Consider the following 23,504-nt stretch of genomic DNA (forward strand, 5'->3'; position numbering starts at 1 on the left):
TCAAGGCAAAGGATGTCTACTTTAAACATTTTTTTTTTTTGGTTACTACATGATTCCATATGTGTTATTTAATAGTTTTGATGTTTTCACTATTATTCTACCATGTAGAAAATAGTCCAGATGAAGAAAAACCCTTGAATGAGTAGGTGTTCTAAAACTTTTGACTGGTACTGTATCTCTCGCTTAAACTGACAGAGTTGTAGGGGATATATATATGTTTTTTGCTAATTAGATTTCCGAGGGGGTGCAGACATCGACCTTTGCTAATGGAAGCTTCTGACTGGTACTGTATGTATATTGTAAAGTCATTTGTCTGTTATGTCTTTTTCGTTATATGTCGGACCCCAGTAAGACTATCTGTTGCTAATGGGGATCCTAATAAATCGAATCCAAATCCAAAGTATTCCCTTTTTATTACACACCAAGCTCTCCATGGTTGTTTCCCCCCATTTTTCATACTCCTGTCTGCTTGGTTTCAGTTTCATCAGTGCGCTTGAATATGAGTCAGTTGCACCACATACTCTTCTCATTGGGGATGACCTTACAGGAGGAGGACAGAGGGCATCGACTGACTCAGCTGCTGCAGTTGGTCACGAGCCCATATTTACAGACCTTTTTACAAGGGAAAGTACCTTCCTTTCCTGCTCGCATTACATTACTAACGGTGAGTCTCCCCCTTAGAAACACAGTGGCTCTTATTTTGTCAAGAGGTGTTTCCGTGTTCTATTCCTTTGTTTGAAATCAGTGTGTCTTTGTGAAATAGGTGTATATGAGGACTTGTGCTGTATAGTAGGCCTATGTTCTGTACCGTAGCTACGTATTGCTCTGCATTGACTATAATGTTTGTATGATAACCGTTTTCGTCTATTGCCTTTGTATGTTTTCCCTTAGCCTATTGGATTTGTTCTGACAAACTCACTGGGTAACTTGTCCGTGAGGTTAATCTCCCTGAGTTCAAAAGTTCAGTTTGAAATGCTTTTTAAAAGATTTGCTTTTGGGAGAAAAAAAAAACTGAAATTGGGTAATACTTTGGTACATGATGTTTTCCAGGTATGTCTGTTTCCTGGAATTACCTCAGCGAGTCAAAGCAGTAGCTTACTCTAGCGGTCCTCAGAGGGATTGCATTTGTGCCACTCTGTTTTCGCTATGGAGGTGCAGTTTTTACACTTCCCTTCGAAACACATTTTGGCAGTGTGAAATATTCCCTGAGGAACAAACATGGCCTTATATATGGAATACCACCCCTCGTCTTTCACATACTGGCTCTGTGAGTTGATGCTACCTCCCTTTTATTTACGCAACCCCTCTTGAACACAGCACTGTCTACCGCACCTGGAAAACCTGAATGGATGTCAATACACACAGGCTACTGTGCCCTGTCTCCCTGTTATAGAAAAAATGGGCTATCAATTAATATCAAAACCGAGACACATAACCCACTTGCTTTGTGCCAGTTAATATGTGGATGCTTGTTTGTCAATCCAAGCATAAAACCGTATTCCTTAACTTTTCTATGCACCTGTCACTGAATATAGTGGCCCAGCGTGCAGTGACAACACCTCGCAGTGACAACACCCCGCAGTGCCAATGATGCTGTCCTTTATTGTCCATCGGGGTCAAATTTCTGACGCACTATTTTCACACTGAGCAGAGGTCTGAAATGGGATCATTAGCCTGTCGGGGGAAAGAATGCTGTGGAATATTGTCCCAGGAATTGTACCACAATTCAGGTTCACTCAAGGTTCAAGATTGCGTGGAAAACTAGATAGTCTTTGAAGAATCCAGCATGTTGAATTACAGATATTTGAGGCTTGACATGTCAGTGTGGCACTTCCCTTCTCAATACAGTCTATACAAATATCACTGCTTTACAGGTGTGACGTGATCACACGACATGTAGCCACATTTTGACCACACGTGTGGCATCGCACATGGAAGGCAGTGTCATTCTATAATATTCACAAATGGTGGATGGTGACATCATCGCAGATTTGACCATTTGTGGGAGGGATAATTAAATTTAAAAAATACAAGAAAGGCCTCTATGATTCCAATAATAAGTTCAGCACTGTCTTGTGAAGTGGCTATTTTGATCATTATTTCAATTCTTGTCTCGTTATAGGTGTAACTAAAGGCAGTGCTAGTCTGTTCTTTTTAATAACTTGGATGATCCTAGGTCCTAATGGCCAGGCGCCGTGGGAATGATTGAGCCATCCCCTCACAGGCAAGTGTGGTATGGCAGTCAAAGCTGAGTGCAGAATCTGCCAGTCCTGAGATAGGTCGGAAGTCCCACTCACTCTGCAGCAGCACAGCTCTCATAGTCTCTCTCTGTCCCTCTCTCTCTCATGCTCTCTCTCACTCAGTATAAAGTAGGGAACATTATTGTCAGTGAACCATGTAGCTGTGTCCAGAGTGGGGACGCCTTGTGACAAAGGGGTCAGACACTGCCAGGAGACAGTTCCTATGGTGCAATGTTTTTTTTCTCATCCGTGTGAAATAGTTATGTTCTGCAGAGTTGTGTATTTTTAAGTGTATCTATTCATAACATGCAATAGGCTTTCAAACCTAACCTCTGTGAGAGCTCTTTGGGCTATGGCCAAGCACACACACTCCCTTTTCTGAGTTCTTCCATGTTTCACTCATAGCTGTATTCATGGTCAGGTGCCGTACTGCTGGATGATAACTGTGCGGATGTGGACCCACTTAGTGTTCGGTAAGACTATAGCTGTGTTCGAATTACTCATACTAACCGCACTCACTGTACTATTTGTGACGTAAATTGAGTCTAAAGTATGCTTATTGCTCATAGTATGGATATAGTTAGTATGCTATAAGTTCCCGGATGTTGACACTATTTCCGTACTTTTAGGGCACATAATGCAATTCCTCTGAAAATGGGAGTGGCTTCACATCGTTTTCAGATTTGAAGAAAATGATGGGAAATATGTAGCCGAAGTCCAACGAGAGCTTCATCCAATTCATTGCTTTAACTAATTGGGAAAAATGTTAAGAAAATGTTGAGCAATGTAATAAAGTAATGACTTTTCAAATAGGCAACCTTTACATGTTATGTTGGCTGACAATTTGTTAGCTATGCTATTCTTACGCACCACATAGCATATCATTACAGCAGTATGCAACGTTATCGTTATGTTAGCTAGCTACCTAAAGTTAGTTGGCTAATAATACATCAAACTTGTTAATATATTAACTATATGCTATATAACTAACTACCCAATGTTTATTTACTTGATTATTCCCATAATATTTTAGCTTAGCTAAGTGGTGTAGTCGTTGTGCGTTCTCAATTAACATTATGGTGTTTTTGTAAATTCACTCTGGCCATACTTCAATTTCAGAGATGGCCGGTGTCAGTAAACCTTGGCAAAAAGCGTAATTAAATTGTTGCCAGCAGCACTGTTACAGTCACCAATGCTCTGGATAACATGAAACCTGCCTAACCAGCTCTTCTAGGGCAAGTAAAATGGTCAGTTAGGCGTTTTCTCATTTGTATCTGGAAGTAGCTAGCAAGCTAGCCAACATTAGCCAGTTAGCTTGGGTGCTTGACTGCCATTGTAAGATCAGAACGCTCGAATCAACCCTATTCCTCAGCCAGAGCGTTCAGTGTGCGCTCTGAACGCTCCAAGAGCGAAATGCTCTGAATTTACAAACAGACAATCTGACAATGCTCTGAATTTACAAATGCCCCGAGCGCACTATGAGCGCCCTCTGGCACTCCAGATTGAATTTCAGAACACACGCCAAGTCGGAAAACGTCTAGCTAGTCATTTGTTATGCTAACTTGCTAGCAAGAGGTTTGCATAGCAACAGCATCAATTTCCGGTAGACAGGCGAAGCGCTAGGACGCTTTACAGTATACTTAAACGAACAAACAGTATATAGAATAGTATGTAGTATATACTCATTAAGTATGTAGTATACAGTATGTTAGTATGGGTATTTGACCACAGATTATGACTCAGCCTTACACCCCTTTTTGAGGTGTTTTATGCAAAAAATAGTAATACCTCTGTCATCCTTGGTCACACCTATGAAAATAGTACTATTCCTCAAGATTAGGTTTCAAACGTCATGACCAGTTTTGTTCAGTTTCAGTAATATCAATGGAATTTCAGTGTTGGATTGGTTTTCATGTGGTTCTTTGGCAGGCTTGAAGTTATGAAGACTCTGTGTATTAGCACATATAGCATATACTAATCCCTATGGGCCGTGCTTATTTGAACTCCCCGCTGTAATTTAGCTCCATGTCAACACCCCTTCCAGTCGCTGTATTTTTCCCCCTCTTTCTAATTCTCTCTCTCATTGTCTCTCTCTTTTCAAACCTTCTGCGAGTCTCCCTGGTTCTTCAGTAATATGAGAATCTGAAGTTGTAATATGCTTTCTCACTTTTCTTTCTTCCCAATCCTCTTTGCCCTCTTTATCATATTTCTAAATTTTTTCCCCTCTCAAGGAAGTGGGGCCAGCGCTGCCTAGCAGGAGGTTGAGGGGTGGGAGAGACGGGAAGCAGAAGAAGGAAAATGAAACCAAACGTCCTGAATGCTCTCACAGTGGTTGCGCAACACCAGATTTTTTGTTCTTTCTCTGGTCTAGTGGAGAAAAAGGAAAGCAGATGAGTGCTATTGGGAATCCAAGGGAGGCAGCTTCCCCTAAATGTTTCATAACACCAGCAGTGCTTCTAAATCCTGTATAGGGAAACACAGGCAAGTGAACTCAATTGAGATGGGAAATCAAATAAAGGGAGAACGGAGTGTGTTCCCAAAACCTTTGATATGTCAATTAACCGCCATTGCTATGGGAGGATAGCATTATTTTATGAGAGGTAAAGAAACATTTTGTCATACTGGAAGGGGAGGAAAGTAAAGAAAAGGGCAAGAGATAGTTAGAAGGAGAGGGGGATAGAGATGGATGGAGGGAGGGAGTGGGCGTGTCTGCCATGCGTCACACCAGGCCTGATGTGCAGGCACTATCTCAGCACAATCCCGCCTGTCAACATTCCCCATTCCACTGATAACAGGCCCTACTTCACTCGCTCGCTCCCTCACTCGCTCCCTCACTCGCTCCCTCACTCGCTCCCTCACTCACTCACTCACTCACTCACTCACTCACTCACTCACTCACTCACTCACTCACTCACTCACTCACTCACTCACTCACTCACTCACTCACTCACTCACTCACTCACTCACTCACTCACTCACTCACTCACAATCAATCAAGAGTCTGCTCTTTTAAAATAAAGAAGTATTTCCATGTATGGTAGGGGAGGCAAAATGTGCAGGGTAAAGTTTGATGTGTGAGGAGAGCGTTTCTGGGATTTGTGCTGCTGGTTCTTCTCTGTATATCATGTTGAATAATGTCCGACACTGGTGCCTGACTCTGGGCCATTCATCAGCCATGTCTGATGGGAAAAATGTGGAAATATCATAAATGATCATAATAGCATTAATCACAACAGCAGTAGTAAATACCAATGGTTGTGTCGACACGTTGAGCTGTGTTTTCCCATAACATAACTTCCCCATACTTTTATGGAAAGGTCATGTATGCAGTAGTCACGTTTAAAGCGGGGAATATTTTAGATATTCAAATTGAAGCACAGTGGATTTGAAAACGCCACACGTCATTGGTGTATCCCTTTCACCAATCAGATCTGAAGCCTCTTTTGTCAGGTGGCGTCTCCCTATGAATGTTTTCTCACATTAAAGTAGGCCAAAGGTACAGTGCAACACCTTTCCGATATCTCACACGCCGTCTTGTATGTCTCCTAGGTCCTAGGTGCGTATGTGTGTTCCCCCTATTAAAAGTCTGTGTAGTTCCTCTGTCTCCTGAAGGAAGCTTCTCCCTGCTGCCGGTGCTCTCACGTATGCTCTGTATTTGCCACCATGGCACTATTGACACTCACAGCAGAAAGAAGTGAAAGGCTAAGCAATAACAGCAAATGTGTGCACATAGACACAAATACTTACACACGTCCACACACACACGCACATACACAGTCCCTCAGGCTTTTAAAGGGAACCTTGTGAAGTGGGTGAAAACATTGAAGAGGTGTGAAGGAGGTTACTGTTTGTTGTGTAGATGTCATAAACGCTGGATCATGTTCATGTTTTTCTTGTCAAGGCCTATATTCTGTATATACCAGTGGAGGCACCCCAGAGGAGGAAGGGGAGGACCATTCTCCTTAGTGAATTTTTTTAATTTTATACTATTTTGATAAAACGATATAATTGACTGAAACACACTGTTTTGCAATGAAGGTCATGTACTGTAGCCTCAACAGCAATCTCTGGGGTAGCTCCATGGTGTAGCCGGATGACAGCTAGTTTCCGTCCTTCTCTGGGTACGTTGACTTCAATACAAAACCTAGGAGGCTCAGGGTTCTCATCCCCTTCCATAGACACACAGTAATAACTTCCAGAGGGCATCCTCCAACCTATCAGAGGTCTTGCAGTATAAACTGACATGTTGTCATTCCAATCAAAAGATCAGACAAAGAATCTACTACTGAAAGCATAAGCTACTGCTAGCTAGCACTGGAGTGCAACAAATATGGTGAGTAGTTGACTCAAAGTGAGAGAAGGACAATAGTTGAACAGTTTTGAAGAAATTAATTCATAAGACAATGAAGGAGAAGTGAGAGAAAGATAGCTATATACTCTATATATCTTTACTTTTACTCAAGTATAATAATTGGGTACTTTTTCCACCACTTCAGAGCGTGTAGATTGCGAGAAGGAATTATACATCAAAATGAACATGGTGTTTGTATGTGGTTGCTATGAAAGTGAACCGTGTTTGCGTTGATCTGGGGTCTATTCGATTTGCCGAATTTGTTGAAAAATGTATCGAAAATAGAGAATGAAACTGGGATAAACATACTTGAATTTGTCCAATAAAAACTCTCGTTTGCAACTGTTGAACTAATGATTACACCCTATATCAGCTAGATGCAGGCAAGAGTGTGCAAGGTGCTATTGAATGTGTCACTGTTTGGATTACTCAAATTTTTCTCTCAACCTGTTGTAACAACCTCATGATGGGTTTAGGGAACATTTGAGTATCATGTAGTAGCCTAAACCTATTGATGTTACATTGAGCTGGGTGAATGGAATATGAATGACAGTCATCCAATATGCTGTAATGGAAATAAGGCCATGCTCATTAAAAAACTGTCACGACTTCCGCCGAGGTTGGCTCTCCTACCCGTTCGGGCGGTGCTCGGCGGTCGTCGTCACCGTCCTACTAGCCACTATCGATCCCTTTTCGTTTATCTGTTGGTTTTGTCTGATTGGTTGCACCTGTGTGTTGTTTAGTTAATTAGTGTCTGTATATATTGTAGGTTGTCCCACCCTTGTTTTGTGCGGGATTGTTTATGTTGTCATTATTTTCGTCTATCGGTGTTTTTGTGTTTCTTATTCTCCGGTTACTCTGTTATCCTGTGTTGGATAATTTCACCATGTGTGTGTTTGGGTTCACCGTGTTTGTTTTGTTCAACGGAGAATAAACTTTATTCGCTATCTGCTCTCTGCGCCTGATTCCACCCACCTTGATTAGACGTGACAAAAACATTGTCCTTCCTCATCTTAAACGGCACTGACCGCCACTATGTACTGATAGAGAAACTAAAATCTGACAGTAACTTATTATAACTGAAACATTTACATTCAGCTGACATTGTCCCTCATTTGCAATACCCCGATTTAAGAGCAGGTTAATTTAGAACCTAACCCGATCCAATTCCATGCATAAACATTTCCCTTCATCGAAACCTGGTTCCAGTCCACTCCTCTTATCCATCTACCAGTGACTCCTACTCCCCATGCCCATGGACGTGACTGTTTATCCATGATTGTGAAGTGCAAATATTGCTCATATATTGCTCTGTGAAATGCACTCTGCCCTCAAAGGGCATAGCTGTGGGTTTATGTCAAATAAAATTATATAATATTGTATTTGTCACATGCGCCAAATCTTTTCAGTCTCTCGAGGGTGAATAGACGTTTTTGTGCCCTTTACGACTGTCTTTGTGAGGGAGAGGTTGTTATCCTGGTACCACACTGCCAGGTCTCTGACCTCCTTATAGGCTGTCTCATCATTGTCGGTGATCATGCCTACCACTGTTATGCCGTCTGCAAACTTAATGATGGTGATGGAGTTGTGCTTGACCATGCAGTCATGGGTTAACAGGGAGTAATGAGGGGACTGAGCATGCACCCCTGAGGGGCCCCCGTGTTGAGGATCAGCACGGGGGGAGAAGCCCGTCAGGAAGTTGCAGAGGGAGGTGCAGAGGGAGGTGTTTAGTCCCATTGAGTTTTGAGGGCACTATACTGTTGAACGCTGAGCTGTAGTCAATAAATAGAATTCCCACCTTTTGTCCAGGTGGGAAAGGGCAGTGTGGAGTGCAATAGAGATTGCGTCATCAGTGGCTCTATTGGGGCGGTATGCAAATTGGAGTGGGTCTAGGGTTTCTGGGATAATAGTGTTGATGTGAGTCATGACCAGCCTTTCACAGCACTTCATGGCTACCGACGTGAGTGCTACGGGTTGGTAGTAATTTAGGCAGGTTACCTTGGTGTTCCTGGGCATAGGGACTATGATGGTCTGCTTGAAACATGTTGGTATTACAGACAGATGAAGACACTTGCCAGTTGGTCAGCGCATGCTCGGAGTACACATCCTGGTTATTCCGCTGGCCCTGCGGCCTTGTGAATGTTGACCTGTTTAAAGGTCTTATTCACATTGGCTATGGAGAGGGTGATCACACAGTCGTCTAGAACAGGTGGTGCTCTGATGCACGCTTCAGTGTTGCTTGCCTCAAAGTGTGCATAGAAGTCATTTAGCTCGTCTGGTAGGCTTGTCTCACTGGGCAGCTCGCAGCTGTACTTCCCGTTGTAGTCCGTGTAGTAGGTTTGAATCTTAGTCCTATATTGAAGCTTTGCCTGTTTGATGGTTCATCGGAGGGCATTGCAGGATTTCTTATAAGCATCCGGGTTAGAGTCCCGCTCCTTGAAAGCGGCTGCTCTACCCTTTAGCTCAGTGCAGATGTTGCCTGTAATCCACGGCTTCTGGTTGGGGCATGCACATACAGTCACTGTGGGGAGTGTCAGGCTTGGTGTATGTTCAGATTCAGGGGCCTACACATCAAAGCAGGTCACTGGTGTCTTTTTATCACTACATCAAACCTCTCACTGAATGTGCCTCTTTTTTAAAGGGGAGGCTTAATCTGAGCAATAATCCACACATCAAACATCCCGGGCCACGTGCGTGAGACTTTAGAGCCTGGGATTATTTCATACGAAATCCGTTTTAAGGAGGCAAACCTCCACAGCCCGATTGTTTTGGCCGTGCTTGGGTTTGACGTGGTTATGTGAGAGTGAAATCTCCTGAACAGAACCAACACTCCGGCCTCCTGTATCCCGAACCTTGCCAAGCCATCCGAATGGAAGGCTAGAGGGGGACGGAAAAGGGACATATGATCACCTCCATCTAGGACAAGGGTGGATTCATGGACACTTGAGTCAGTTCTACCTTATCAGAGAAGTTCATGTCATGGCACACAAGGAAGAAATACATCTGACCGCTCGGGAGGATTTAGTTTTGAGCTCCTCTTAAAGTTTGTGAGGATTTAAAAGGGGAGTTATCAGGGTCAGGAAAGGTAATAAGCAAGAAGCCAAAGAGTATCAGAGTAATGCTGTGACGCAGGCTGCAGTTGTGTAAATGGGTGATATCTGCATAATGAATCCTTCAGTTTTCACAGGCCAATCTCTGTTGTTTTGGATGGCAAACAACAGTACTAGAATTTAGGAGCTCTGATTTTTATTTTTTTATTATAATTTTTTATTATTATATATATATATTTTTTTAAGCCTGTCACATCTGTGAATGTGGAATGTGTTTTGTTGGTTTATTGAAAAACAAGAAAACTTAATAAAACTTTAAATTGAAAAAAAGAAAGGGGAATGGAAAATGTCTGTTTGGCCCTTTTGATGTGGTGTAAATTATCTTCCACCTATGGATATTTTCTGAATTGTCACAAAATCTAAAACTTTCTTTGTCTTGATATGTAGGTCATATCTTTCTAAGGTGAGCTTCAAACTGCCCAGGTTGAAGTGTGTGGGTCGTGGACTTTTTCAACTTTCCCTTAACACCATATAGCATTGTACCATCTGACATACAAAGGAATTGCTTTTTCAAGTGACAACTTAATGAAGTGTATTTATTTTTATTAGATGAGCAATGTGTCATCTTTTGATCAAAACCTTACTTGGCATTCGATTTAAGAATGATTATCTAACCATGTGTGTGAAGTTTTATGTCTTTGTATCAGTTGTTGAAACAGGAGTATGAAAACATCTAGAAGGGATATTGAGGTGTGTCGTCCATTGCGCAAGAACCATAATTTAGCCACTTACAGTTAGGGCTTTTCATCTTAAAATAGCTAGGTGGGACAACCACACATCACAGTCATAGTAAGTACATTTTTCCTCAAAGTAGCTATCAGCAAAGTCAAAGTTAGTAAAGGGAAAAGGTAAAGTGTTAGTTCACGAAAGCCTTTTTTGGGGGGGGGGGGGGGGGGGGGGGGTGCTGTGGAATTAAGATACTCTTCGAAGAGGTTGGGTTTCACATGTTTTCGGGAAGATTGGCAGGGACTGTCTTAGCTTCAGGGGGAAGTTGGTTCCACCATTGGGGTGGGCCAAGAGACCAGAGGTGGCAGAACGGAGTTCTCGGGTTGGGGTGTAGGGTTTGAGCATAGCCTGAAGGTAGGGATTGGCAATTCCTCTTGCTGCCCCGTAGGCAAGTTGTGGATGCGAGTTTCGGCTGGAAGCCAGTGGAGTGTGCTGAGGGATGGGGTGACATGGAAGAACTTGGGAATGTGGAACACCAGGCGGGATGCAGCATTCTGAATAAGCTGAAGGGGCTTGATGGCACAAGCAGGGAGGCCAGCCAACAGCAAATTGCAGTAGTCCAGACTGGAGATGACAAGTGCCTGGATTAGGACCTGTGTCGCTTCCTGTGTGAAGTAGGGTCGAGTCACTGTTTTGATGTTTTCAGAGAATGACAGGGTGTTGTCCAGGGTCATGCCAAGGTTCTTTGCACACTGGGAAGGTTGACAACCATGATGGCGAGGTCTTAGAGCTGACTGGCCTTCCCCGGGAGGAAGAGCAGCTCTGTCTTGTCGAGGTTGAGCTTGAGGTGGTGGGCCGACATCCAAGCAGAGATATTTGCCACACATGCAGAGATGTGTGTCGCGACCTGGGTGTCAGAAGTGGGACCTGGGTGTCATCTGCATAACAACGATAGGAGAGACCATGTAAGGATATGATGGAGGAAAGATATTTTATGATGTCACATAGCAGGTGCAACCTGTTTCTGTTGGTAGCAGGCAGGAAGTCAGACAGTGTGCAGATAGAGAGAGAGAGAAAAAGGATGTGTCTTGTTGTTTGGCAATTTTGTACATTTTAATGAGCTGTAAGAAAAGTGAAAAGATCTGATCATTCAAATCATGATGCATTGAAATTGGTATGTGTGCCGAGTTGGCTAATTTAGGTTAGAAATGTTTTCTGACACATCTTCACGGCTTTATACTGGTCTGGTACAAACTCATTAAGAATTATTGAGAGAAAGGTTATAGGCCTACTAAACAATCTTAGCAATGAAATGTCACTAGAAACAGTTGTAGACTGAAGACTTGGGCCAACTAGGGAAGTGACTCATGGCATACTTTGAGGTCAACCAAAAATCATTTGTTGGGCAATGGACAATTAGCTTTGGAAATAAATGCATTGCATTTTGTCCCCTTATCAGGTTTCCTGTGTTTTGGCGGGCAGAGGAGATGGCAGACAGATAAAGGCTTCTCCTTTCCTCACTCCTCGTCTCTCAGTGGGGTCCGTTTGGGGTCTTAGTCACCGGGGTGTGAATCAGAGGCCGTGTTTGCATCGAACACAGTGACTCACCCTGCTGCTTTAAATCACAGGAATGCCTGCAATGCTGCAAGATGGCTGCCTTTGGGCTGGTGTCATACGGACTCCAGCTGAAAGAGAGGTTTGACTCGCTCACTGCCAGAGAATTCCCCCCTCTGCCCTTCTCCTTATCCCACTTCAGTCATACCGATTTAGTACACCATTTTAAACAGGTTGATTTAATGTCTTCAGAACAACATAGCTTTGACTGATGCTTGTGTTTAACCCAGAGTTCCTTGCATAGTTTTGAGGTTGATAATAACCTGCATACGAACAAATGTTTAGCTTTTTTCACTTAATCACTCACTCACTCACTCAATTCAGGCTTTTTTTTTAACAACCTATTGACCTCTTAATGTTATGACAGTAAAACCCTATTTGTAAGCCTATATCTGTTGGCTCAGAGTGCAAAGTACCCCAAATGTTGTAGAAATGTACACAGTAGTGTTAGTGTTACGTACAGTATTAGCAATAGTGTAATAAGGACTTTTATTTCCTAAGAAAAATAATGACAAGGTCACACATACAAGACTAATTAAATTGATGTGTATGTTAGGTATAGTTATGTACCTTCACTCGTCAGTCAAATGCATAACAATACTGGATCACTTTCTGTTAAGATCATCAAGCCATTCATACTGAGAGAGCTTTTATGAGAGGTTCAAGTCCCTCTTAAATGGAGGAAGGGGTCTGGGGAATGTTCCGATTTTTCTTGGAGTATCCTTTTCTGTATGAAATGCAGTCCAGGCTTTCCCACATGTTTTTCGTTTCCGTCCTTGGTTCTTCTTCTCTGCCCGTCGTCTGGAAGGTCTTCTCATTTGTTAGTGAAATATAGCTGAGAGGTGTTAGTCACAGGGCGAGCTAGAGCAACTGGAGATGCTAGGAGACGTCGCGAAGAGGGCCCTGTCAAACAATCGGCAGATGCTGGGAGAGGAGGCGGATCAAGACCCTAGGCATGGGCCTACCGCATGGAGGGGTATGGTAGTGGGCTAAAGGCTTGGGCTTTGGCCTACTGGAGGTGTATGATAGTGAGCAAAGGGCTTAGGACTAGGCCTATGGAGGGTGTGGTGGTGGGACAAATATTTTGGCTTGTGCTGATGTGTGGTAGTAATGGAGGTAACAATTTAGTCTTACTTTTCTGCAATTTATGCCATTAGTGATTAGAGGTACGGAAATGAAGTGTTTATTATTCAATTCTTAGCCAATTTTAACAAAGGGGCAATCATGAAGTTTAGTCAAACCTAAGGTAAGTCTGTTCAAATAAATAATCTGCTGTACAAATTGTGTGGTTACCAACTTTGCGTACGTTACTTGTATTTTAAATGTGTATTTATACATTTGTCTTACACATTTGCCGTATTTGAAAGCGGCCACACAGAGTAGAATGTTCCTGGTTTCTATTGCATTTCTAAATTCAGCATATTGTCTGTTTGAGTTGTCTTGGTGATACGGTGAGAAGGGTGTACACTTGTTGTTACTAGAGACCAAGTCATAACACGCTTCATTACTAGTTCCTCAATCAGCAAAACCTCAAAGCAAACAAAACACCTGTCAACGCCTAATGACCAATGAGATGAAACTGTAACGTGATGCTCGCCATAAAGTATTGAATGCTCCTCATACATTATTACATTTTCCATTAGGATCTATAAAAGGTGGACCGGATAATTGAAATGATAGAGAACATGTAATGCTGACGCAAGTTTTTGGATTTACGTTGGCAAAATAAATTTGCTTTCAGAAGCCATGTGCCAACATATTGACACCACCCACATCCTTTTTAATCAGTATTGTTTTTTATAATATAAGAATGTGCATAATTACACGTTTACACTATTTAGCCAAAGTACATACTCTGGGGGTATGGATTTAGATTCCGTCCATCTACCACGGCACTGAAACTCTGTCAAAAACCCTGAAAGTTTCCCATTCCCCAGAGACCATATCACAGTTCATTCCTCCGGCTGAAACCTCAGGCCATATGTTGAAAATGTCACCAGGGAGGTACCGTTCAAACTATGCTATTCTGCGCCCCACCCACGCGCCCCACTCAGCACTTATCATGAAGAACTATGAAGAGCCTAGAACTAAAGCAAAACGTCTGTCTTCCTAGATCAGTGAGGAGGAAGGTGAGAGTTGCATTCCTGCCCTGTGGACGTGAGGTCTATGGGAGGAAAGATCTACTGCTCAATTGGTGGGTTTTCTTTTCATTCCAAGCTGCCCAGAGCATTTTATTTTTATTTTTTATTTTACCTTTATTTTACTAGGCAAGTCAGTTAAGAACAAATTCTTATTTTCAATGACGGCCTAGGAACAGTGGGTTAAATGCCTGTTCAGGGGCAGAATGACAGATTTGTACCTTGTCAGCTCGGGGATTTGAACTTGCAACCTTTCGGTTACTAGTCCAACGCTCTAACCACTAGGCTACCCTGCCACCCCAGTCAGCCAGTGTGGCTAAGAGTACATCCCCAGGTTTCTAAGAACTCTGACAACAATTCCAAGGAAGAGAGATTAACACACTTGCTTGTAAGAACACACACTAATTAACCAGAAATCTTTTTGTGATTCTTAGGTTCCCAAAGCCTACAAATGACTGGCAGTTGAACGTATGATGAAATCAAGGGGGTGGGTGATCTCTTTTCAACCTGACAAATGTTTCTTCACAAGTTCTACACTTTGTTGTCACTGGATGTACATTAGAAGCTTTATTGGCAAAAACATCCAGAAACATACCACTGCTAATGTTGACTCAGTCTACCAGTGTTTTGGCATTGATGGGTGTGACTGTAATGTTTGATTTGAACAGGTAAATGTGAAACTCTTTACATCTCTTCCATTAATTACGTAATTCTAGTGAACTTTTCAGCCTGTAGGCTTGCTTTTTATTTTGTGTCCATATTGTCTATTTTGTAAAATGCTCGATTTTTTTCTTCTAATAGGTCATGTGACACCATAATATATTTCTATTTTCATTTTTAGTTAAGCCTGGATGGAATAACCCAAAGCTTGCATGTGTTTGTGACAAATCTTAATATCTCCGCTATAACTACTTTTTGTTACTATGTACTGAATCACTGCTGTAAATCAGGTGGTCCGACATTCCTTGGCTTTGTCGTAACCATATGGCTTATTCTGCCTTTCAACAGTGCTTCTTTGTCAAATGTGCAATGTTCTTTTTTTCTGCCTTTAACACAAACACCTAGGGAATTTGAGACATAAGGAAGTTATTTTGAAGGAATAACACACACAAAGCGTGCAATCATCTAAGCATTTATTTTCTTGTTTTGATTGTCTGTGATGTTGTCTCGAACACTAAGACAATCCATTTGTCTTCTTTTGTTCCCTCACAGATGAATCCATCTGAAGTCCCGAACGCTGTGCCAAAACCACAGTGAAACAGAGTCACATGAGGTGGAATGAACATTGAGGCTTCGTCACAGGCCACAATGACTCAGACTTAGAGGACCCACTTACTTCCACACTCACCAATTTACCCACCCGCTAGCTCTGAGACAAACACTCATTCTTCTCCATACTCACAGCTATTTCTGCACATTCTGAGAACTTGGTTTACCGCTTCTCAAAAGTGCCACGTGTTGAACAGCAGAAGAAAGTGAATCTTGTTTTTGATGAGGATACAGGTTTATCCCGTTCCCACACGTGAAGAGTGAGAACAACATGAATGTGCTATTGGAACAGAGCCAATATTGGGCCTTTTTAAGCTCTTAAAGGGAAAAAATAGCCCTTGTGGTCAACCGAACTGCAAATATTTGCCTGGTGTGGTTTACTGTAGTCATCACAATTCTTTGGTGGCAAATGTAGTAGTTTTTCCCAATAACATTGTAAAATTTGAGAGATAACCTTTCATAATAAAAAACAGAAATCTGGACAAATCTAAGGAAATCTAACAGCATCCCAGACTGTTAATTGGCAATACAACTTGGCTCTGCTGCATGGTAGCTTAAGCAATGGTACACTTTTAGAAAAAAAAAGTTATTCGGCTGTCCCCATAAGAGAACCATTTTTGGTTCGTATGTGGAAAGGGTTCTACATAGAACCCAAAAAGGTTACACCGGGAAACAAAAAGTGTTCTTCAAAGGGTTTTCCTATGGCAACAGCCGAAGAACCCTTTTAAGTTCTACCATAGCAAAAAAAAAATTAAGAGTGCACTACAAATCATGTTGCCACAAAGCTGATTGGTGGAACAAGGGTCAGTGTGACAGAGTTTTACTGTAGTTATCACAATTATTTTGTGACAAATGAAGCCTTGTTTTTTCCATTTGCTATGAACAGTAAGACACACCTCTTCATCCTCAAAATTGATAGAGAACATTTTCATAACACAATGAAATAGGACACACTTGAGAAGTAATTGGTTATACAACACAGGGCACCTGATTGGTAGATTTATCTGTAGCGTCATAAATAATACAAAAGAAAACTCATACGATATCATCTGATTGGTGGAATAACGGCCAGTGTGAGTCCCTGGTTTACAGCCTTACCCCTAGGCGTGCGTTGTGCAAAGAGGCGGGACTGACTTATGGAGCTGTCTTTGATTGGGCAAGTCTCTGAGCTGGTGAAACGGGTTATACAGTCCCACAGCAGGGGCAGAACCCATCACAGAGTTATATTTTGAAGTCTGGGTGGGGCACAGGTAGGGACGAGGCCTCACATGACACAAAATCCACAGGACAACAATGTCAAAACAACCTGTCAAAATGCCTCAGTGATATAAGATCTAGAATACTCCCCCAAAACAATGATGAAACCATGCAGGTTTACTACATTATTCCAATGGAAAAGTTCACAAGTTTACAGAGAATATTTTCTTCATGTCATGTGTCACAATCGCAATCCTTGTCATACTATTGCAAATAGTGAACTCTATGACTGAGTTAAAATTGCTGTAAGGACCTATACTCCACTGAACCACTTAGTGAATGGTGGGGGTGCAGCAGAGGTTTCATACAGGTCATAACACAGACACAGACACACACAGACAAACACGTACAAGCACAAACTGCTGACCTTCCCGCTGGTAATGTTTTCTCTCAGTGAAGAAAAATCCATGAAAAAATGGTCAGCATTACTGGAAAGAATTACTGTACGAATACTCCAGTGACTTGAAATTTGAAGCCAACCTGTTCACATAGATTCTTGTCTCAAGGCCCCTTACATAAGGCATCAAATGATTGCATGGAAATGTTGAATAGTAAGGTCAGGTGAAATAATTACTAAACTTCTGTCTTTTTTTGGGGGTGACTGTGGTTTGTTCCATGTTCCGTCTTTGTCTGTTGTCTGTTCAGACAACCAACACCCTATTTTAAATAGCCCCACCCAGTTACCGATATTTAGAAAACTGGAAAGACAAGCTTAGCTTACCGTAGATCTTGCATTCCTAGACAGAAAAACAGTGTGTATAAATAATGCTAAAATATTATACAAAACATCAACAACCTCTTTCCACGACAGACTGACTAGGTGAATCCAGGTGAAAGCTATGATCCCTTATTGATGTCACATGTTTAATCCACTTCAACCAGTTTAAATGAAGGGGAGGGGACAATCTAAAGCAGGATTTTTAAGCCTTGAGGCAATTGAGACATGGATTGTGTATGTGTGCCATTCATAGGGTGAAGGGACAAGACAAAAGATTGAAGTGCCTTTGAACGGGGTATGATAGTAGGTGACAGGCGCCCCGGTTTGTGTCAAGAACTGCAACCCTGCTGGGTTTTTCACGCTCAACAGTTTCCCGTGTGTATCAAGAATGGTCCACTACCCAAAGGACATCCAGCCAACTTGACACAACTGTGGGAAGCATTGGAGTCAACATGAGCCAGCATCTTTGTGGAACGCTTTCGACACCTTGTAGAGTCCATGCCCTGACGAATAGAGGCTGCTCTGAGAGAAAAAGGGGGTGCAACTAAATATTAGGGAGGTGTTCTTAATGTTTGGTGTACTCAGTGTCCGTCAGCCACAATACAAATGGGGACATACTAAACATCTGAGTGTGCACTAACTGGTGCTTGGTTACAATGTTGACCGCCATTAGAACGTTTTAATTCACCTTCTCTGCAGGCCGCATGTCTTAACTACGTATCCGTCTCTCTCACTCTCCCTCTCACCCGTACACACACATACAACCCCACACATACCCATAGACGGACGTTCATACTTCGTAGCTTTAAAGTTTGAGCTTGTTGCCTCATGTAGCCTGCTGTATGCAGTGTTTGTGTGTAACACGATGTAGGTGAGGGAAGAGCAGAGGCGGGTGGCTCTGCAGGTTGTTCAAGGGGCGGTTTGTGGTGTACGTCTCCCACAGCTGTGAGCTAGGAGGGTGTTGTTCCCAATTCACTAGTCGAACCTCCTCACAACCCTTATTTGCCATCCTTTGGGGACAAACACAGCATTTTTTTCTGACTCTGTATACCAGGCCTTCGGGCCAAGTGTTTGCAGAGTGAGTTTGTGTTTCTGCCTGTGAGTAATAACAGCCCTTGGATTTCTAAATGTGGCCATTATCACAGCTGGTTGAAAGGGGAGAGCTGTGGGCAGAGGGAGTTGGATGGGGGTGGGGGATTTTTTATTTTTTTTAACTAGTAAGTTTGGGTCAGAGCCCTGGATGTTGTGTTAGTTCATGCTAAATACATATTACACAATCAATAGTAGAGTAGATCTATAGTAGAAAGAGGAATAACACGGGAACAGGTTCTGAATGAAGTGCCTGTTGTAATCACACAATAGAATCACAGGGGAAACCGTGTTAGTAAGGATGAGATACAGATTAGCAAAGGGCAGACAAAGGGGAAATAAAATGACTTAACTCGGTTAAAGATCAACTTCTCCTTATCGACGGTCATTTTTAGCTCATGGGTCAAATCAGTGAAGGAGGTTGACATACTTTAACCTTGACCATGAAACAATCATAGGACCTGTGTCATGTTTTTCCACAGACTGAGGGAAAGAGACTCCCTGGAAGAAAGCTCTGTCTTAAAAAGGCTACATGGTTCTTGAAGCGTTTCCACCGGACTAATTATTTGTAGAATGACGTAATTCAGAACGCTCACCTGATTTGGCAAGGTGCAGTTGGCAAGGTGCAGTAAGCTGGCCAATGTTAACCATAAACATGGGACAAGTGACAGCTCATCAAAATACAATCTTTTACACCTCTGTAGTTCTAGGCCAGTCGTAGTGTAGCCAAGCTTATCTGCCATGTTAATTTATTTGATTTAACTAGGCATATGTAAATATAAAGACATGACTACTTCTACCATTAGGTCTGTGTCTTTGTGGCTTTAGCTCGCCTCATATACTAGACGCACATACTATTGCCCTCTACCAGTTCACTGTCTGCATTTTGAAGTCCAAAGAAACTACAGTGATTCGTGTTTTGTAGCTGCCCTCATTCGAAGGGACGTAGGACTCCATTTCTCACTTTCTTGTACCTTTTAGGTCAGGACACTCTGGCGGCTGTACTGTAAAGGCTCTCTGACGTCAGTGTCTGTGCTTGGCCTGAATACTGTTAGGCAAACACCCTTTGGACTGTGTCGAGGAGGAACTGCACACTTCCTCTGTATTCTTGCGTTGCGGTTAGCCTGTGGTACCCTGTATTGTATTGTACTATAACGGCACTAAAACGTTTTTTTTTTTTTATGGCACAATGGAATAATTCAATGTTGATCGGTTTCGTCTTTTATATCAACTTAGACGCAGGGACCATGTCAAAATTGGAAGTTCTCATTCATAACTGAGATGAATGTACCTGCTTTAACTTCAACTGAAGGTTGATTAAAGAACTGAGCAAGACTAATAGTGGCTACATAGTATCTAGACACTGGTCAAAGTTGGCATGGGCCCGGGTGGAAACTGCACACCCTCATAGCGGTGCCTCTGTTTTTCTTCTTACCTTCACGTCATGGCGTCTCCATTCTCGCCTCTTGGTGTGAAGTGCACGCTACCAGTACAACCACAACATCCTGTCCATGCAGACTGTTAACTTCTCAGGGAGCTGTGCAGAGGGGCGGCAGCTGATTTTAGACTTGTTAATAAGACGTGTGGGAGTGCTAACTGCACGCACAAACACGCTCTAATGAGTACAGAAAGGTCCTTGTGCGCAGCATGGGTTTGTCTCTATTTTGATGGTAATACCAGTATGTGCAGTCGCCTGAGTTTAGTAAGTGAAGGTGGTCCTTTTTTTGTGTGTCATAATGGCTGGCATTGACTAGTCAGCAAGCACCATTTGGGTCAGTATGACATGGATCAAGTCATCTTTGCACTAGTTGAGACAATCTGTCTGATCCCTTCTGAGAACATGACTGTATCAGGTGCAGTGTGATGGCTATATAGTGTGCTAAGTAGGGCAGGTTGTGAAAGCATGTACACATGCATTGTTCATGCCTGTGGGACTGCACCAACCACAGTGTGACAGACAGCGGGTCTTAGAAACTGGAAAGTCAGCATGTTCACACAAAAGAAAAGTATAACCATCTCACCCTTACACCTATTCTTCTAGATTGATCTATAGGCTATACAACAAGCAAATAATTTCCCATTCAATACGTGTCTTTATTGCCAAAGCTTTATAAAGGTACCAAACTCACTATCTATTGGTCAACAGTTGTACTGTGGGGGAAGGGAAATAGATACACTTCCCTATCACTGCAATTATAGCATATATATATATATATATATATATATATATATATATATAGCATATATATACATACAGTTGAAGTCGGGAAGTTTACATATACTTAGGTTGGAGTCATTAAAACTCGTTTTCCAACCACTCCACAAATGTCTTGTTAACAAACTATTGTTTTGGCAAGTCGGTTAGGACATCTACTTCGTGCATGACACAAGTAATTTTTTCAACAATTGTGTACAGACAGAGTTTTTCACTTATAATTCACTGTATCACAATTCCAGTGGGTCAGAAGTTTACATACACTAAGTTGACTGTGCCTTTAAATAGCTTGGAAATTTCCCAAAATTATGTTATGGCTTTAGAAGCTTCTGATAGGCTAATTGACATCATTTGTGTCACGTTCTGACCTTAGTTCTTTTGTTATGTCTTTGTTTTAGTATGGTCAGGGCGTGAGTTGGGTGGGTTGTCTATGTTCCTTTTTCTATGTGGTGTTTTTGTGTTTGGCCTGGTATGGTTCTCAATCAGAGGCAGGTGTCGTTAGTTGTCTCTGATTGAGAATCATACTTATGTAGCCTTTCCCACCTGTGATTTTTGGGTGATTATTTTCCATTTCAGTGTTTGCACCATTCGGGACTGTTTCGGTTTTCATTTTGTTTCTCTTGTACTTTTTGTATTCTGTATCCATTCTCCATAGTCGCCGGTCACTCCGGAGCTGCCGGAGCCGCCTGTCACTCCGGAGCTGCCGGAATCGCCTTTCACTCCGGAGCTGCCGGAGTCTCCCGCCTGTCCGGTGCTGCCGGAATCTCCCGTCCATTCGGGACCCGTTGCTAGGGTCCCCAGTTAGAGCTCGGCGGAGAGGGTCGCCGCTTCCAAGGCGCCACTTAAGTGGGCCGAGACTATGATGGAGTGGTCCACGTCCCGCGCCGCCACCGCCACCGCGGACAGACACCCACCCACCCAGACCCTCCCCTATAGGTTAAGGTTTTGCGGCCGGAGTCCGCACCTTTGGGGGGGGGGTACTGTCACGTTCTGACCTTAGTTCCTTTGTGATGTCTTTGTTTTAGTTGGTCAGGGTGTGAGTTGGGTGGGCAGTCTATGTTCTTTTTTTCTATGATTTGGTATTTCTGTGTTTGGCCTGGTATGGTTCTCAATCAGAGGCAGCTGTCAATCGTTGTCCCTGATTGAGAACCATACTAAGGCAGCCTGTTTTCCCCCTTGAGTTGTGGGTGATTCATTTCTGTTCGTATCTGTTACCAGACAGTACTGTTTCGGTTTAATTTTGTTCTCTTGTTGGTTTTGTATTTTAGTGTTCTGAGTTCTATTAAAGAATATGAAGCACGGGGGTGGCAGCATCATGTTGTGGGGGTGCTTTGCTGCAGGAGGGACTGGTGCACTTCACAAAATAGAGGGCATCATGAGGTAGGAAAATTACGTGGATAGATTGAAGCAACATCTCAAGATATCAGTCAGGACGTTGTAGCTTGGTCTCAAATGGGTTTTCCAAATGGACAATGACCCCAAGTATGCTTCCAAAGTTATGTCAAAATGGCTTAAGGACAACAAAGTCAAGGTATTGGAGTGGCCATCACAAAGCCCTGACCTCAATCCCATAGAAAACTTGTGAGCAGAACTGAAAAAGTGTGTGCTAGCAAGGAGGCCTACAAACCTGACTCTATTACACCAGCTCTGTCAGGAGGAATGGGACAAAATTCACCCAAATTGTTGTGGGAAGCTTGTGGAAGGCAACCTTAAATGTTTGACCCAAGATAAACAATTTAAAGGCAATACTACCAAATACTAATTGAGTGTATGTAGCTACTGACCCACTGGGAATGTGATGAAAGAAATAAAAGCTGAAATAAATCATTATCTCTACTGTTATTCTGACATTTCACATTCTTAAAATAAAGTGTTGATCCTAACTGACTTAAAACAGGTGATTGTTACTAGGATTAAATGTCAGGAATTGTGAAAAAACGAGTTTAAATGTATGTGGCTAAGGTGTATGTAAACTTCTGACTTCAACTGTATATATATATGTATATATATGATTGCTATTTTAGTGTGTCACCTTTTCTAGTACATACAAAATACAAGAAAGAAGTTGTGTATGTGAAGTTGTGTAAATTGTGTATTGGCTCATCTGGATTGGTTCCCTATCTTTTTCCATAGCAACAGTTCTCATGGCCCAGCAACTAGCTGCACACGCCTCAGAGAGACACCCAGCATCTGTAGTCTGAGGGAGGGAAAAATGTTATTGTTAGGCAGTCAGGGTCAAAAAGCAGCTCCCTCAGTTCCAGCATTTCATGCAATAGAAGATGTTACAAATTTTCAGTCAGTGAATAGTGGATGGCCAGTGGTAATGGATGTGTTCCAGATTGAGACTGTGTGAGGGGTGGTGTGGGTGGTGGTGTAGGGTGACTTACTCACTGTCACTGCTTATGGAGACGGCAGCTAAATGAAGGAATGGGTCAAATCAAACTTTACAGTGAAATGCTTACCTACGAGCCCCTAACCAGCAACGCAGTTTCAAGTAACATGGATAAGAATAAGAAATAAAAGTAACAAGTCATTAAGAGCAGCAGTAAAATAACAATAGCGAGACTATATACAGGAGGGTACCGGCACATAGTCAATGTGGGGGGGCACCGGTTAGTTGGTTGTGATCGTATGCGTAGGCGGAGTCCTTTAGTCCAGTTGTGGTTAGATACTGCAGGGGCTTTTTTTGGTGTCGGGGGTGGAGGGTCATGTTGACCTAAACTCTGAGGAATGTCCTTCCTTCAAGGTCCAATTGTTCAAACTCAAGGACATTGGGGGCTATTGGCTCGACTGACTGACTTTCACTCAAATATCAGATTGTTTAAGTCAAAGATGAA

The 23,504-nt window shown here is 42.5% G+C and overlaps 1 long non-coding RNA gene across 2 annotated transcripts; it reads left to right on the forward strand.

Moving 5' to 3' along the window:
• Positions 1-482: 482 nt before the first annotated feature.
• On the forward strand, positions 483-22,745 carry LOC115137057 (uncharacterized). Of its 2 annotated transcripts, none has more exons than XR_010465093.1 (4): positions 483-664; positions 14,100-14,175; positions 14,554-14,606; positions 15,332-22,745. It is a non-coding gene; the product is annotated as an uncharacterized LOC115137057 (long non-coding RNA). The 2 variants fall into 2 exon arrangements; XR_003864751.2 differs by having other exon boundaries at positions 485-664; positions 14,095-14,175.
• Positions 22,746-23,504: the final 759 nt, after the last annotated feature.

Source organism: Oncorhynchus nerka, linkage group LG11, assembly GCF_034236695.1.
Source record: "Oncorhynchus nerka isolate Pitt River linkage group LG11, Oner_Uvic_2.0, whole genome shotgun sequence".
In the NCBI taxonomy this organism is placed as follows: domain Eukaryota; kingdom Metazoa; phylum Chordata; class Actinopteri; order Salmoniformes; family Salmonidae; genus Oncorhynchus; species Oncorhynchus nerka.